The sequence below is a fragment of the Hoplias malabaricus genome, chromosome X2 (assembly GCF_029633855.1).
Source record: "Hoplias malabaricus isolate fHopMal1 chromosome X2, fHopMal1.hap1, whole genome shotgun sequence".
Classification (NCBI taxonomy): Eukaryota; Metazoa; Chordata; class Actinopteri; order Characiformes; family Erythrinidae; genus Hoplias; species Hoplias malabaricus.
In genome coordinates, this window is record NC_089819.1 from 25,533,587 (window position 1) to 25,548,432 (window position 14,846).

Genomic DNA, 14,846 nt, shown 5'->3' on the forward strand with positions numbered 1-14,846 from the left:
TGGTGTGTTCTCCCTGTGTCTGCGTGAGTTTCCTCCGGGTGACTGTCTGTGAGGAGTGTGGTGTGTTCTCCCTGTGTCTGCGGGGGTTTCCTCCAGGTGACTGTCTGTGAGGAGTGTGGTGTGTTCTCCCTGTGTCTGCGTGGGTTTCCTCCGGGTGACTATCTGTGAGGTGTGTGGTGTGTTCTCTCTGTGTCTGCGTGGGTTTCCTCCAGGTGACTGTCTGTGAGGAGTTTGGTGTGTTCCCCCTGTGTCTGCGTGGGTTTCCTCCGGGTGACTGTCTGTGAGGAGTGTGGTGTGTTCTCCCTGTGTCTGAGTGGGTTTCCTCCAGGTGACTGTCTGTGAGGAGTGTGGTGTGTTCTCTCTGTGTCTGACTGTCTGTGAGGAGTGTGGTGTTTTCTCCTTGTGTCTGCGTGGGTTTCCTCCGGGTGACTGTCTGTGAGGAGTGTGGTGTGTTCTCTCTGTGTCTGACTGTCTGTGAGGATTGTGGTGTTTTCTCCCTGTGTCTGCGTGGGTTTCCTCCGGGTGACTGTCTGTGAGGAGTGTGGTGTGTTCCCCTGTGTCTGTGTGGGTTTTCTCCGGGTGACTGTCTGTGAGGAGTGTGGTGTGTTCTCCCTGTGTCTGCGTGGGTTTCCTCCGGGTGACTGTCTGTGAGGAGTGTGGTGTGTTCTCTCTGTGTCTGACTGTCTGTGAGGAGTGTGGTGTGTTCCCCCTGTGTCTGCGTGGGTTTCCTCCAGGTGACTGTCTGTGAGGAGTGTCGTGTGTTCCCCCTGTGTCTGCGTGGGTTTCCTCCAGGTGACTGTCTGTGAGGAGTGTGGTGTGTTCTCTCTGTGTCTGACTGTCTGTGAAGAGTGTGGTGTGTTCCCCCTGTGTCTGCGTAGGTTTCCTCCGGGTGACTGTCTGTGAGGAGTGTGGTGTGTTCTCTCTGTGTCTGACTGTCTGTGAGGAGTGTGGTGTGTTCTCCCTGTGTCTGCGTGGGTTTCCTCCGGGTGACTGTCTGTGAGGAGTGTGGTGTGTTCTCTCTGTGTCTGACTGTCTGTGAGGAGTGTGGTGTGTTCTCCCTGTGTCTGCGTGAGTTTCCTCCGGGTGACTGTCTGTGAGGAGTGTGGTGTGTTCTCCCTGTGTCTGCGGGGGTTTCCTCCAGGTGACTGTCTGTGAGGAGTGTGGTGTGTTCTCCCTGTGTCTGACTAACTGTGAGGAGTGTGGTGTGTTCTCCCTGTGTCTGCGTGGGTTTCTTCCGGGTGACTGTCTGTGAGGAGTGTGGTGTGTTCTCCCTGTGTTAGCGTAGGTTTCCTCCAGCAGATTTTCTGTGAGGAGTGTGGTGTGTTCTCTCTGTGTCTGACTATCTGTGAGGAGTGTGGTGTGTTCCCCCTGTGTCTGCGTGGGTTTCCTCCAGGTGACTGTCTGTGAGGAGTGTGGTGTGTTCTCTCTGTGTTTGACTGTCTGTGAGGAGTGTGGTGTGTTCTCCCTGTGTCTGCGTGGGTTTCCTCCGGGTGACTATCTGTGAGGAGTGTGGTGTGTTCTCTCTGTGTCTGCGTGGGTTTCCTCCAGGTGACTGTCTGTGAGGAGTGTGGTGTGTTCTCCCTGTGTCTGCGTGGGTTTCCTCCGGGTGACTGTCTGTGAGGAGTGTGGTGTGTTCTCCCTGTGTCTGCGTGGGTTTCCTCCGGGTGACTGTCTGTGAGGAGTGTGATGTGTTCTCCCTGTGTCTGCGTGGGTTTCCTCCAGGTCACTGTCTGTGAGGAGTGTGGTGTGTTCTCTCTGTGTCTGACTGTCTGTGAGGAGTGTGGTGTGTTCCCCCTGTGTCTGCGTAGGTTTCCTCCGGGTGACTGTCTGTGAGGAGTGTGGTGTGTTCTCTCTGTGTCTGACTGTCTGTGAAGAGTGTGGTGTGTTCTCCCTGTGTCTGCGTGGGTTTCCTCCAGGTGACTGTCTGTGAGGAGTGTGGTGTGTTCTCTCTGTGTCTGACTGTCTGTGAGGAGTGTGGTGTGTTCCCCCTGTGTCTGCGTGGGTTTCCTCCAGGTGACTGTCTGTGAGGAGTGTCGTGTGTTCTCTCTGTGTCTGACTGTCTGTGAGGAGTATGGTGTGTTCTCCCTGTGTCTGCGTGGGTTTCCTCTGGGTGACTGTCTGTGAGGAGTGTGGTGTGTTCTCCCTGTGTCTGCGTGGGTTTCCTCCGGGTGACTGTCTGTGAGGAGTGTGGTGTGTTCTCCCTGTGTCTGCGTGGGTTTCCTCCAGGTGACTGTCTGTGAGGAGTGTGGTGTGTTCTCTCTGTGTCTGACTGTCTGTGAGGAGTGTGGTGTGTTCTCTCTGTGTCTGACTGTCTGTGAGGAGTGTGGGGTGTTCTCCCTGTGTCTGCGTGGGTTTCCTCCGGGTGACTATCTGTGAGGAGTGTGGTGTGTTCTCTCTGTGTCTGCGTGGGTTTCCTCCAGGTGACTGTCTGTGAGGAGTTTGGTGTGTTCTCCCTGTGTCTGAGTGGGTTTTCTCCAGGTGATTGTCTGTGAGGAGTGTGGTGTGTTCTCTCTGTGTCTGACTGTCTGTGAGGAGTGTGATGTGTTCCCCCTGTTTCTGCGTGGGTTTCCTCCAGGTGACTGTCTGTAAGGAGTGTGGTGTGTTCTCTCTGTGTCTGACTGTCTGTGAGGAGTGTGGTGTTTTCTCCCTGTGTCTGCGTGGGTTTCCTCCGGGTGACTGTCTGTGAGGAGTGTGGTGTGTTCTCCCTGTGTCTGCGGGGGTTTCCTCCGGGTGACTGTCTGTGAGGAATGTGGTGTGTTCTCCCTGTGTCTGCGTGGGTTTCCTCTGGGTGACTGTCTGTGAGGAGTGTGGTGTGTTCTCTCTGTGTCTGACTGTCTGTGAGGAGTGTGGTGTGTTCCCCCTGTTTCTGCGTGGGTTTCCTCCAGGTGACTGTCTGTGAGGAGTGTGGTGTGTTCTCTCTGTGTCTGACTGTCTGTGAGGAGTGTGGTGTTTTCTCCCTGTGTCTGCGTGGGTTTCCTCCGGGTGACTGTCTGTGAGGAGTGTGGTGTGTTCCCCCTGTGTCTGAGTGGGTTTCCTCCGGGTGACTGTCTGTGAGGAGTGTGGTGTGTTCTCCCTGTGTCTGCGTGGGTTTCCTCCGGGTGACTATCTGTGAGGAGTGTGGTGTGTTCTCTCTGTGTCTGACTGTCTGTGAGGAGTGTGGTGTGTTCCCCCTGTTTCTGCGTGGGTTTCCTCCAGGTGACTGTCTGTGAGGAGTGTGGTGTGTTCTCTCTGTGTCTGACTGTCTGTGAGGAGTGTGGTGTTTTCTCCCTGTGTCTGCGTGGGTTTCCTCCGGGTGACTGTCTGTGAGGAGTGTGGTGTGTTCCCCCTGTGTCTGCGTGGGTTTCCTCCGGGTGACTGTCTGTGAGGAGTGTGGTGTGTTCTCCCTGTGTCTGCGTGGGTTTCCTCCGGGTGACTGTCTGTGAGGAGTGTGGGGTGTTCTCCCTGTGTCTGCGTGGGTTTCCTCCGGGTGACTATCTGTGAGGAGTGTGGTGTGTTCTCTCTGTGTCTGCGTGGGTTTCCTCCAGGTGACTGTCTGTGAGGAGTTTGGTGTGTTCTCCCTGTGTCTGAGTGGGTTTTCTCCAGGTGATTGTCTGTGAGGAGTGTGGTGTGTTCTCTCTGTGTCTGACTGTCTGTGAGGAGTGTGATGTGTTCCCCCTGTTTCTGCGTGGGTTTCCTCCAGGTGACTGTCTGTGAGGAGTGTGGTGTGTTCTCTCTGTGTCTGACTGTCTGTGAGGAGTGTGGTGTTTTCTCCCTGTGTCTGCGTGGGTTTCCTCCGGGTGACTGTCTGTGAGGAGTGTGGTGTGTTCTCCCTGTGTCTGCGGGGGTTTCCTCCGGGTGACTGTCTGTGAGGAATGTGGTGTGTTCTCCCTGTGTCTGCGTGGGTTTCCTCTGGGTGACTGTCTGTGAGGAGTGTGGTGTGTTCTCTCTGTGTCTGACTGTCTGTGAGGAGTGTGGTGTGTTCCCCCTGTTTCTGCGTGGGTTTCCTCCAGGTGACTGTCTGTGAGGAGTGTGGTGTGTTCTCTCTGTGTCTGACTGTCTGTGAGGAGTGTGGTGTTTTCTCCCTGTGTCTGCGTGGGTTTCCTCCGGGTGACTGTCTGTGAGGAGTGTGGTGTGTTCCCCCTGTGTCTGCGTGGGTTTCCTCCGGGTGACTGTCTGTGAGGAGTGTGGTGTGTTCTCCCTGTGTCTGCGTGGGTTTCCTCCGGGTGACTATCTGTGAGGAGTGTGGTGTGTTCTCCCTGTGTCTGCGTGGGTTTCCTCCAGGTGACTGTCTGTGAGGAGTGTGGTGTGTTCTCTCTGTGTCTGACTGTCTGTGAGGAGTGTGGTGTGTTCCCCCTGCGTCTGCGTGGGTTTCCTCCAGGTGACTGTCTGTGAGGAGTGTCGTGTGTTCTCTCTGTGTCTGACTGTCTGTGAGGAGTATGGTGTGTTCTCCCTGTGTCTGCGTGGGTTTCCTCTGGGTGACTGTCTGTGAGGAGTGTGGTGTGTTCTCCCTGTGTCTGCGTGGGTTTCCTCCGGGTGACTGTCTGTGAGGAGTGTGGTGTGTTCTCCCTGTGTCTGCGTGGGTTTCCTCCAGGTGACTGTCTGTGAGGAGTGTGGTGTGTTCTCTCTGTGTCTGACTGTCTGTGAGGAGTGTGGTGTGTTCTCCCTGTGTCTGCGTGGGTTTCCTCCGGGTGACTATCTGTGAGGAGTGTGGTGTGTTCTCTCTGTGTCTGCGTGGGTTTCCTCCAGGTGACTGTCTGTGAGGAGTTTGGTGTGTTCTCCCTGTGTCTGAGTGGGTTTTCTCCAGGTGATTGTCTGTGAGGAGTGTGGTGTGTTCTCTCTGTGTCTGACTGTCTGTGAGGAGTGTGGTGTGTTCCCCCTGTTTCTGCGTGGGTTTCCTCCAGGTGACTGTCTGTGAGGAGTGTGGTGTGTTCTCCCTGTGTCTGACTGTCTGTGAGGAGTGTGGTGTTTTCTCCCTGTGTCTGCGTGGGTTTCCTCCGGGTGACTGTCTGTGAGGAGTGTGGTGTGTTCTCCCTGTGTCTGCAGGGGTTTCCTCCAGGTGACTGTCTGTGAGGAGTGTGGTGTGTTCTCTCTGTGTCTGACTGTCTGTGAGGAGTGTGGTGTGTTCTCCCTGTGTCTGCGTGGGTTTCCTCCGGGTGACTGTCTGTGAGGAGTGTGGTGTGTTCTCCCTGTGTCTGCGGGGGTTTCCTCCAGGTGACTGTCTGTGAGGAGTTTGGTGTGTTCTCTCTGTGTCTGACTGTCTGTGAGGAGTTTGGTGTGTTCTCCGTGTGTCTGCGTGGGTTTCCTCCGGGTGACTGTCTGTGAGGAGTGTGGTGTGTTCTCCCTGTGTCTGTGTGGGTTTCCTCCGGGTGACTGTCTGTGAGGAGTGTGGTGTGTTCTCCCTGTGTCTGCGTGGGTTTCCTCCAGGTCACTGTCTGTGAGGAGTGTGGTGTGTTCTCTCTGTGTCTGACTGTCTGTGAGGAGTGTGGTGTGTTCTCTCTGTGTCTGACTGTCTGTGAAGAGTGTGGTGTGTTCTCCCTGTGTCTGCGTGGGTTTCCTCCAGGTGACTGTCTGTGAGGAGTGTGGTGTGTTCTCTCTGTGTCTGACTGTCTGTGAGGAGTGTGGTGTGTTCTCCCTGTGTCTGCGTGAGTTTCCTCCGGGTGACTGTCTGTGAGGAGTGTGGTGTGTTCTCCCTGTGTCTGTGGGGGTTTCCTCCAGGTGACTGTCTGTGAGGAGTGTGGTGTGTTCTCCCTGTGTCTGCGTGGGTTTCCTCCGGGTGACTATCTGTGAGGTGTGTGGTGTGTTCTCTCTGTGTCTGCGTGGGTTTCCTCCAGGTGACTGTCTGTGAGGAGTTTGGTGTGTTCCCCCTGTGTCTGCGTGGGTTTCCTCCGGGTGACTGTCTGTGAGGAGTGTGGTGTGTTCTCCCTGTGTCTGCGTGGGTTTCCTCCAGGTGACTGTCTGTGAGGAGTGTGGTGTGTTCTCTCTGTGTCTGACTGTCTGTGAGGAGTGTGGTGTTTTCTCCTTGTGTCTGCGTGGGTTTCCTCCGGGTGACTGTCTGTGAGGAGTGTGGTGTGTTCTCTCTGTGTCTGACTGTCTGTGAGGATTGTGGTGTTTTCTCCCTGTGTCTGCGTGGATTTCCTCGGGGTGACTGTCTGTGAGGAGTATGGTGTGTTCCCCCTGTGTCTGTGTGGGTTTTCTCCGGGTGACTGTCTGTGAGGAGTGTGGTGTGTTCTCCCTGTGTCTGCGTGGGTTTCCTCCGGGTGACTGTCTGTGAGGAGTGTGGTGTGTTCTCTCTGTGTCTGACTGTCTGTGAGGAGTGTGGTGTGTTCCCCCTGTGTCTGCGTGGGTTTCCTCCAGGTGACTGTCTGTGAGGAGTGTCGTGTGTTCCCCCTGTGTCTGCGTGGGTTTCCTCCAGGTGACTGTCTGTGAGGAGTGTGGTGTGTTCTCTCTGTGTCTGTCTGTCTGTGAAGAGTGTGGTGTGTTCCCCCTGTGTCTGCGTAGGTTTCCTCCGGGTGACTGTCTGTGAGGAGTGTGGTGTGTTCTCTCTGTGTCTGACTGTCTGTGAGGAGTGTGGTGTGTTCTCCCTGTGTCTGCGTGGGTTTCCTCCGGGTGACTGTCTGTGAGGAGTGTGGTGTGTTCTCTCTGTGTCTGACTGTCTGTGAGGAGTGTGGTGTGTTCTCCCTGTGTCTGCGTGAGTTTCCTCCGGGTGACTGTCTGTGAGGAGTGTGGTGTGTTCTCCCTGTGTCTGCGGGGGTTTCCTCCAGGTGACTGTCTGTGAGGAGTGTGGTGTGTTCTCCCTGTGTCTGACTGTCTGTGAGGAGTGTGGTGTGTTCTCCCTGTGTCTGCGTGGGTTTCTTCCGGGTGACTGTCTGTGAGGAGTGTGGTGTGTTCTCCCTGTGTTAGCGTAGGTTTCCTCCAGCAGATTTTCTGTGAGGAGTGTGGTGTGTTCTCTCTGTGTCTGACTATCTGTGAGGAGTGTGGTGTGTTCCCCCTGTGTCTGCGTGGGTTTCCTCCAGGTGACTGTCTGTGAGGAGTGTGGTGTGTTCTCTCTGTGTTTGACTGTCTGTGAGGAGTGTGGTGTGTTCTCCCTGTGTCTGCGTGGGTTTCCTCCGGGTGACTATCTGTGAGGAGTGTGGTGTGTTCTCTCTGTGTCTGCGTGGGTTTCCTCCAGGTGACTGTCTGTGAGGAGTGTGGTGTGTTCTCCCTGTGTCTGCGTGGGTTTCCTCCAGGTGACTGTCTGTGAGGAGTGTGGTGTGTTCTCTCTGTGTCTGACTGTCTGTGAGGAGTGTGGTGTGTTCCCCCTGTGTCTGCGTGGGTTTCCTCCAGGTGACTGTCTGTGAGGAGTGTCGTGTGTTCTCTCCGTGTCTGACTGTCTGTGAGGAGTATGGTGTGTTCTCCCTGTGTCTGCGTGGGTTTCCTCCAGGTGACTGTCTGTGAGGAGTGTGGTGTGTTCTCCCCGTGTTTGCGATGGTTTCTTCCGGGTGACTGTCTGTGAGGAATGTGGTGTGTTCTCCCTGTGTCTGCGTGGGTTTCCTCCGGGTGACTGTCTATGAGGAGTGTGGTGTGTTCTCCCTGTGTCTGCGTGGGTTTCCTCCGGGTGACTGTCTGTGAGGAGTGTGGTGTGTTCTCCCTGTGTCTGCGTGGGTTTCCTCCGGGTGACTGTCTGTGAGGAGTGTGGTGTGTTCTCCCTGTGTCTGCGGGGGTTTCCTCCAGGTGACTGTCTGTGAGGAGTGTGGTGTGTTCTCCCTGTGTCTGACTGTCTGTGAGGAGTGTGGTGTGTTCTCCCTGTGTCTGCGTGGGTTTCTTCCGGGTGACTGTCTGTGAGGAGTGTGGTGTGTTCTCCCTGTGTTAGCGTAGGTTTCCTCCAGCAGATTTTCTGTGAGGAGTGTGGTGTGTTCTCTCTGTGTCTGACTATCTGTGAGGAGTGTGGTGTGTTCCCCCTGTGTCTGCGTGGGTTTCCTCCAGGTGACTGTCTGTGAGGAGTGTGGTGTGTTCTCTCTGTGTTTGACTGTCTGTGAGGAGTGTGGTGTGTTCTCCCTGTGTCTGCGTGGGTTTCCTCCGGGTGACTATCTGTGAGGAGTGTGGTGTGTTCTCTCTGTGTCTGCGTGGGTTTCCTCCAGGTGACTGTCTGTGAGGAGTGTGGTGTGTTCTCCCTGTGTCTGCGTGGGTTTCCTCCAGGTGACTGTCTGTGAGGAGTGTGGTGTGTTCTCTCTGTGTCTGACTGTCTGTGAGGAGTGTGGTGTGTTCCCCCTGTGTCTGCGTGGGTTTCCTCCAGGTGACTGTCTGTGAGGAGTGTCGTGTGTTCTCTCCGTGTCTGACTGTCTGTGAGGAGTATGGTGTGTTCTCCCTGTGTCTGCGTGGGTTTCCTCCAGGTGACTGTCTGTGAGGAGTGTGGTGTGTTCTCCCCGTGTTTGCGATGGTTTCTTCCGGGTGACTGTCTGTGAGGAATGTGGTGTGTTCTCCCTGTGTCTGCGTGGGTTTCCTCCGGGTGACTGTCTATGAGGAGTGTGGTGTGTTCTCCCTGTGTCTGCGTGGGTTTCCTCCGGGTGACTGTCTGTGAGGAGTGTGGTGTGTTCTCCCTGTGTCTGCGTGGGTTTCCTCCGGGTGACTGTCTGTGAGGAGTGTGGTGTGTTCTCCCTGTGTCTGCGGGGGTTTCCTCCAGGTGACTGTCTGTGAGGAGTTTGGTGTGTTCTCTCTGTGTCTGACTGTCTGTGAGGAGTTTGGTGTGTTCTCCGTGTGTCTGCGTGGGTTTCCTCCGGGTGACTGTCTGTGAGGAGTGTGGTGTGTTCTCCCTGTGTCTGCGTGGGTTTCCTCCGGGTGACTGTCTGTGAGGAGTGTGGTGTGTTCTCCCTGTGTCTGCGTGGGTTTCCTCCAGGTCACTGTCTGTGAGGAGTGTGGTGTGTTCTCTCTGTGTCTGACTGTCTGTGAGGAGTGTGGTGTGTTCCCCCTGTGTCTGCGTAGGTTTCCTCCGGGTGACTGTCTGTGAGGAGTGTGGTGTGTTCTCTCTGTGTCTGACTGTCTGTGAAGAGTGTGGTGTGTTCTCCCTGTGTCTGCGTGGGTTTCCTCCAGGTGACTGTCTGTGAGGAGTGTGGTGTGTTCTCTCTGTGTCTGACTGTCTATGAGGAGTGTGGTGTGTTCTCCCTGTGTCTGCGTGAGTTTCCTCCGGGTGACTGTCTGTGAGGAGTGTGGTGTGTTCTCCCTGTGTCTGCGGGGGTTTCCTCCAGGTGACTGTCTGTGAGGAGTGTGGTGTGTTCTCCCTGTGTCTGCGTGGGTTTCCTCCGGGTGACTATCTGTGAGGTGTGTGGTGTGTTCTCTCTGTGTCTGCGTGGGTTTCCTCCAGGTGACTGTCTGTGAGGAGTTTGGTGTGTTCCCCCTGTGTCTGCGTGGGTTTCCTCCGGGTGACTGTCTGTGAGGAGTGTGGTGTGTTCTCCCTGTGTCTGAGTGGGTTTCCTCCAGGTGACTGTCTGTGAGGAGTGTGGTGTGTTCTCTCTGTGTCTGACTGTCTGTGAGGAGTGTGGTGTTTTCTCCTTGTGTCTGCGTGGGTTTCCTCCGGGTGACTGTCTGTGAGGAGTGTGGTGTGTTCTCTCTGTGTCTGACTGTCTGTGAGGATTGTGGTGTTTTCTCCCTGTGTCTGCGTGGGTTTCCTCCGGGTGACTGTCTGTGAGGAGTGTGGTGTGTTCCCCCTGTGTCTGTGTGGGTTTTCTCCGGGTGACTGTCTGTGAGGAGTGTGGTGTGTTCTCCCTGTGTCTGCGTGGGTTTCCTCCGGGTGACTGTCTGTGAGGAGTGTGGTGTGTTCTCTCTGTGTCTGACTGTCTGTGAGGAGTGTGGTGTGTTCCCCCTGTGTCTGCGTGGGTTTCCTCCAGGTGACTGTCTGTGAGGAGTGTCGTGTGTTCCCCCTGTGTCTGCGTGGGTTTCCTCCAGGTGACTGTCTGTGAGGAGTGTGGTGTGTTCTCTCTGTGTCTGACTGTCTGTGAAGAGTGTGGTGTGTTCCCCCTGTGTCTGCGTAGGTTTCCTCCGGGTGACTGTCTGTGAGGAGTGTGGTGTGTTCTCTCTGTGTCTGACTGTCTGTGAGGAGTGTGGTGTGTTCTCCCTGTGTCTGCGTGGGTTTCCTCCGGGTGACTGTCTGTGAGGAGTGTGGTGTGTTCTCTCTGTGTCTGACTGTCTGTGAGGAGTGTGGTGTGTTCTCCCTGTGTCTGCGTGAGTTTCCTCCGGGTGACTGTCTGTGAGGAGTGTGGTGTGTTCTCCCTGTGTCTGCGGGGGTTTCCTCCAGGTGACTGTCTGTGAGGAGTGTGGTGTGTTCTCCCTGTGTCTGACTAACTGTGAGGAGTGTGGTGTGTTCTCCCTGTGTCTGCGTGGGTTTCTTCCGGGTGACTGTCTGTGAGGAGTGTGGTGTGTTCTCCCTGTGTTAGCGTAGGTTTCCTCCAGCAGATTTTCTGTGAGGAGTGTGGTGTGTTCTCTCTGTGTCTGACTATCTGTGAGGAGTGTGGTGTGTTCCCCCTGTGTCTGCGTGGGTTTCCTCCAGGTGACTGTCTGTGAGGAGTGTGGTGTGTTCTCTCTGTGTTTGACTGTCTGTGAGGAGTGTGGTGTGTTCTCCCTGTGTCTGCGTGGGTTTCCTCCGGGTGACTATCTGTGAGGAGTGTGGTGTGTTCTCTCTGTGTCTGCGTGGGTTTCCTCCAGGTGACTGTCTGTGAGGAGTGTGGTGTGTTCTCCCTGTGTCTGCGTGGGTTTCCTCCAGGTGACTGTCTGTGAGGAGTGTGGTGTGTTCTCTCTGTGTCTGACTGTCTGTGAGGAGTGTGGTGTGTTCCCCCTGTGTCTGCGTGGGTTTCCTCCAGGTGACTGTCTGTGAGGAGTGTCGTGTGTTCTCTCCGTGTCTGACTGTCTGTGAGGAGTATGGTGTGTTCTCCCTGTGTCTGCGTGGGTTTCCTCCAGGTGACTGTCTGTGAGGAGTGTGGTGTGTTCTCCCCGTGTTTGCGATGGTTTCTTCCGGGTGACTGTCTGTGAGGAATGTGGTGTGTTCTCCCTGTGTCTGCGTGGGTTTCCTCCGGGTGACTGTCTATGAGGAGTGTGGTGTGTTCTCCCTGTGTCTGCGTGGGTTTCCTCCGGGTGACTGTCTGTGAGGAGTGTGGTGTGTTCTCCCTGTGTCTGCGTGGGTTTCCTCCGGGTGACTGTCTGTGAGGAGTGTGGTGTGTTCTCCCTGTGTCTGCGGGGGTTTCCTCCAGGTGACTGTCTGTGAGGAGTTTGGTGTGTTCTCTCTGTGTCTGACTGTCTGTGAGGAGTTTGGTGTGTTCTCCGTGTGTCTGCGTGGGTTTCCTCCGGGTGACTGTCTGTGAGGAGTGTGGTGTGTTCTCCCTGTGTCTGCGTGGGTTTCCTCCGGGTGACTGTCTGTGAGGAGTGTGGTGTGTTCTCCCTGTGTCTGCGTGGGTTTCCTCCAGGTCACTGTCTGTGAGGAGTGTGGTGTGTTCTCTCTGTGTCTGACTGTCTGTGAGGAGTGTGGTGTGTTCCCCCTGTGTCTGCGTAGGTTTCCTCCGGGTGACTGTCTGTGAGGAGTGTGGTGTGTTCTCTCTGTGTCTGACTGTCTGTGAAGAGTGTGGTGTGTTCTCCCTGTGTCTGCGTGGGTTTCCTCCAGGTGACTGTCTGTGAGGAGTGTGGTGTGTTCTCTCTGTGTCTGACTGTCTGTGAGGAGTGTGGTGTGTTCTCCCTGTGTCTGCGTGAGTTTCCTCCGGGTGACTGTCTGTGAGGAGTGTGGTGTGTTCTCCCTGTGTCTGCGGGGGTTTCCTCCAGGTGACTGTCTGTGAGGAGTGTGGTGTGTTCTCCCTGTGTCTGCGTGGGTTTCCTCCGGGTGACTATCTGTGAGGTGTGTGGTGTGTTCTCTCTGTGTCTGCGTGGGTTTCCTCCAGGTGACTGTCTGTGAGGAGTTTGGTGTGTTCCCCCTGTGTCTGCGTGGGTTTCCTCCGGGTGACTGTCTGTGAGGAGTGTGGTGTGTTCTCCCTGTGTCTGAGTGGGTTTCCTCCAGGTGACTGTCTGTGAGGAGTGTGGTGTGTTCTCTCTGTGTCTGACTGTCTGTGAGGAGTGTGGTGTTTTCTCCTTGTGTCTGCGTGGGTTTCCTCCGGGTGACTGTCTGTGAGGAGTGTGGTGTGTTCTCTCTGTGTCTGACTGTCTGTGAGGATTGTGGTGTTTTCTCCCTGTGTCTGCGTGGGTTTCCTCCGGGTGACTGTCTGTGAGGAGTGTGGTGTGTTCCCCCTGTGTCTGTGTGGGTTTTCTCCGGGTGACTGTCTGTGAGGAGTGTGGTGTGTTCTCCCTGTGTCTGCGTGGGTTTCCTCCGGGTGACTGTCTGTGAGGAGTGTGGTGTGTTCTCTCTGTGTCTGACTGTCTGTGAGGAGTGTGGTGTGTTCCCCCTGTGTCTGCGTGGGTTTCCTCCAGGTGACTGTCTGTGAGGAGTGTCGTGTGTTCCCCCTGTGTCTGCGTGGGTTTCCTCCAGGTGACTGTCTGTGAGGAGTGTGGTGTGTTCTCTCTGTGTCTGACTGTCTGTGAAGAGTGTGGTGTGTTCCCCCTGTGTCTGCGTAGGTTTCCTCCGGGTGACTGTCTGTGAGGAGTGTGGTGTGTTCTCTCTGTGTCTGACTGTCTGTGAGGAGTGTGGTGTGTTCTCCCTGTGTCTGCGTGGGTTTCCTCCGGGTGACTGTCTGTGAGGAGTGTGGTGTGTTCTCTCTGTGTCTGACTGTCTGTGAGGAGTGTGGTGTGTTCTCCCTGTGTCTGCGTGAGTTTCCTCCGGGTGACTGTCTGTGAGGAATGTGGTGTGTTCTCCCTGTGTCTGCGTGGGTTTCCTCCGGGTGACTATCTGTGAGGAGTGTGGTGTGTTCTCTCTGTGTCTGCGTGGGTTTCCTCCAGGTGACTGTCTGTGAGGAGTGTGGTGTGTTCTCCCTGTGTCTGCGTGGGTTTCCTCCGGGTGACTGTCTGTGAGGAGTGTGGTGTGTTCTCCCTGTGTCTGCGTGGGTTTCCTCCGGGTGACTGTCTGTGAGGAGTGTGATGTGTTCCCCCTGTGTCTGCGTAGGTTTCCTCCGGGTGACTGTCTGTGAGGAGTGTGGTGTGTTCTCTCTGTGTCTGACTGTCTGTGAAGAGTGTGGTGTGTTCTCCCTGTGTCTGCGTGGGTTTCCTCCAGGTGACTGTCTGTGAGGAGTGTGGTGTGTTCTCTCTGTGTCTGACTGTCTGTGAGGAGTGTGGTGTGTTCTCCCTGTGTCTGCGTGAGTTTCCTCCGGGTGACTGTCTGTGAGGAGTGTGGTGTGTTCCCCCTGTGTCTGCGTGGGTTTCCTCCAGGTGACTGTCTGTGAGGAGTGTGGTGTGTTCTCCCTGTGTCTGCGTGGGTTTCCTCCGGGTGACTATCTGTGAGGTGTGTGGTGTGTTCTCTCTGTGTCTGCGTGGGTTTCCTCCAGGTGACTGTCTGTGAGGAGTTTGGTGTGTTCCCCCTGTGTCTGCGTGGGTTTCCTCCGGGTGACTGTCTGTGAGGAGTGTGGTATGTTCTCCCTGTGTCTGAGTGGGTTTCCTCCAGGTGACTGTCTGTGAGGAGTGTGGTGTGTTCTCTCTGTGTCTGACTGTCTGTGAGGAGTGTGGTGTTTTCTCCTTGTGTCTGCGTGGGTTTCCTCCGGGTGACTGTCTGTGAGGAGTGTGGTGTGTTCTCTCTGTGTCTGACTGTCTGTGAGGATTGTGGTGTTTTCTCCCTGTGTCTGCGTGGGTTTCCTCCGGGTGACTGTCTGTGAGGAGTGTGGTGTGTTCCCCCTGTGTCTGCGTGGGTTTCCTCCAGGTGACTGTCTGTGAGGAGTGTCGTGTGTTCCCCCTGTGTCTGCGTGGGTTTCCTCCAGGTGACTGTCTGTGAGGAGTGTGGTGTGTTCTCTCTGTGTCTGACTGTCTGTGAAGAGTGTGGTGTGTTCCCCCTGTGTCTGCGTAGGTTTCCTCCGGGTGACTGTCTGTGAGGAGTGTCGTGTGTTCCCCCTGTGTCTGCGTGGGTTTCCTCCAGGTGACTGTCTGTGAGGAGTGTGGTGTGTTCTCTCTGTGTCTGACTGTCTGTGAAGAGTGTGGTGTGTTCCCCCTGTGTCTGCGTAGGTTTCCTCCGGGTGACTGTCTGTGAGGAGTGTGGTGTGTTCTCTCTGTGTCTGACTGTCTGTGAGGAGTGTGGTGTGTTCTCCCTGTGTCTGCGTGAGTTTCCTCCGGGTGACTGTCTGTGAGGAGTGTGGTGTGTTCTCCCTGTGTCTGCGGGGGTTTCCTCCAGGTGACTGTCTGTGAGGAGTGTGGTGTGTTCTCCCTGTGTCTGACTGTCTGTGAGGAGTGTGGTGTGTTCTCCCTGTGTCTGCGTGGGTTTCTTCCGGGTGACTGTCTGTGAGGAGTGTGGTGTGTTCTCCCTGTGTTAGCGTAGGTTTCCTCCAGCAGATTTTCTGTGAGGAGTGTGGTGTGTTCTCTCTGTGTCTGACTATCTGTGAGGAGTGTGGTGTGTTCCCCCTGTGTCTGCGTGGGTTTCCTCCAGGTGACTGTCTGTGAGGAGTGTGGTGTGTTCTCTCTGTGTTTGACTGTCTGTGAGGAGTGTGGTGTGTTCTCCCTGTGTCTGCGTGGGTTTCCTCCGGGTGACAATCTGTGAGGAGTGTGGTGTGTTCTCTCTGTGTCTGCGTGGGTTTCCTCCAGGTGACTGTCTGTGAGGAGTGTGGTGTGTTCTCCCTGTGTCTGCGTGGGTTTCCTCCAGGTGACTGTCTGTGAGGAGTGTGGTGTGTTCTCTCTGTGTCTGACTGTCTGTGAGGAGTGTGGTGTGTTCCCCCTGTGTCTGCGTGGGTTTCCTCCAGGTGACTGTCTGTGAGGAGTGTCGTGTGTTCTCTCCGTGTCTGACTGTC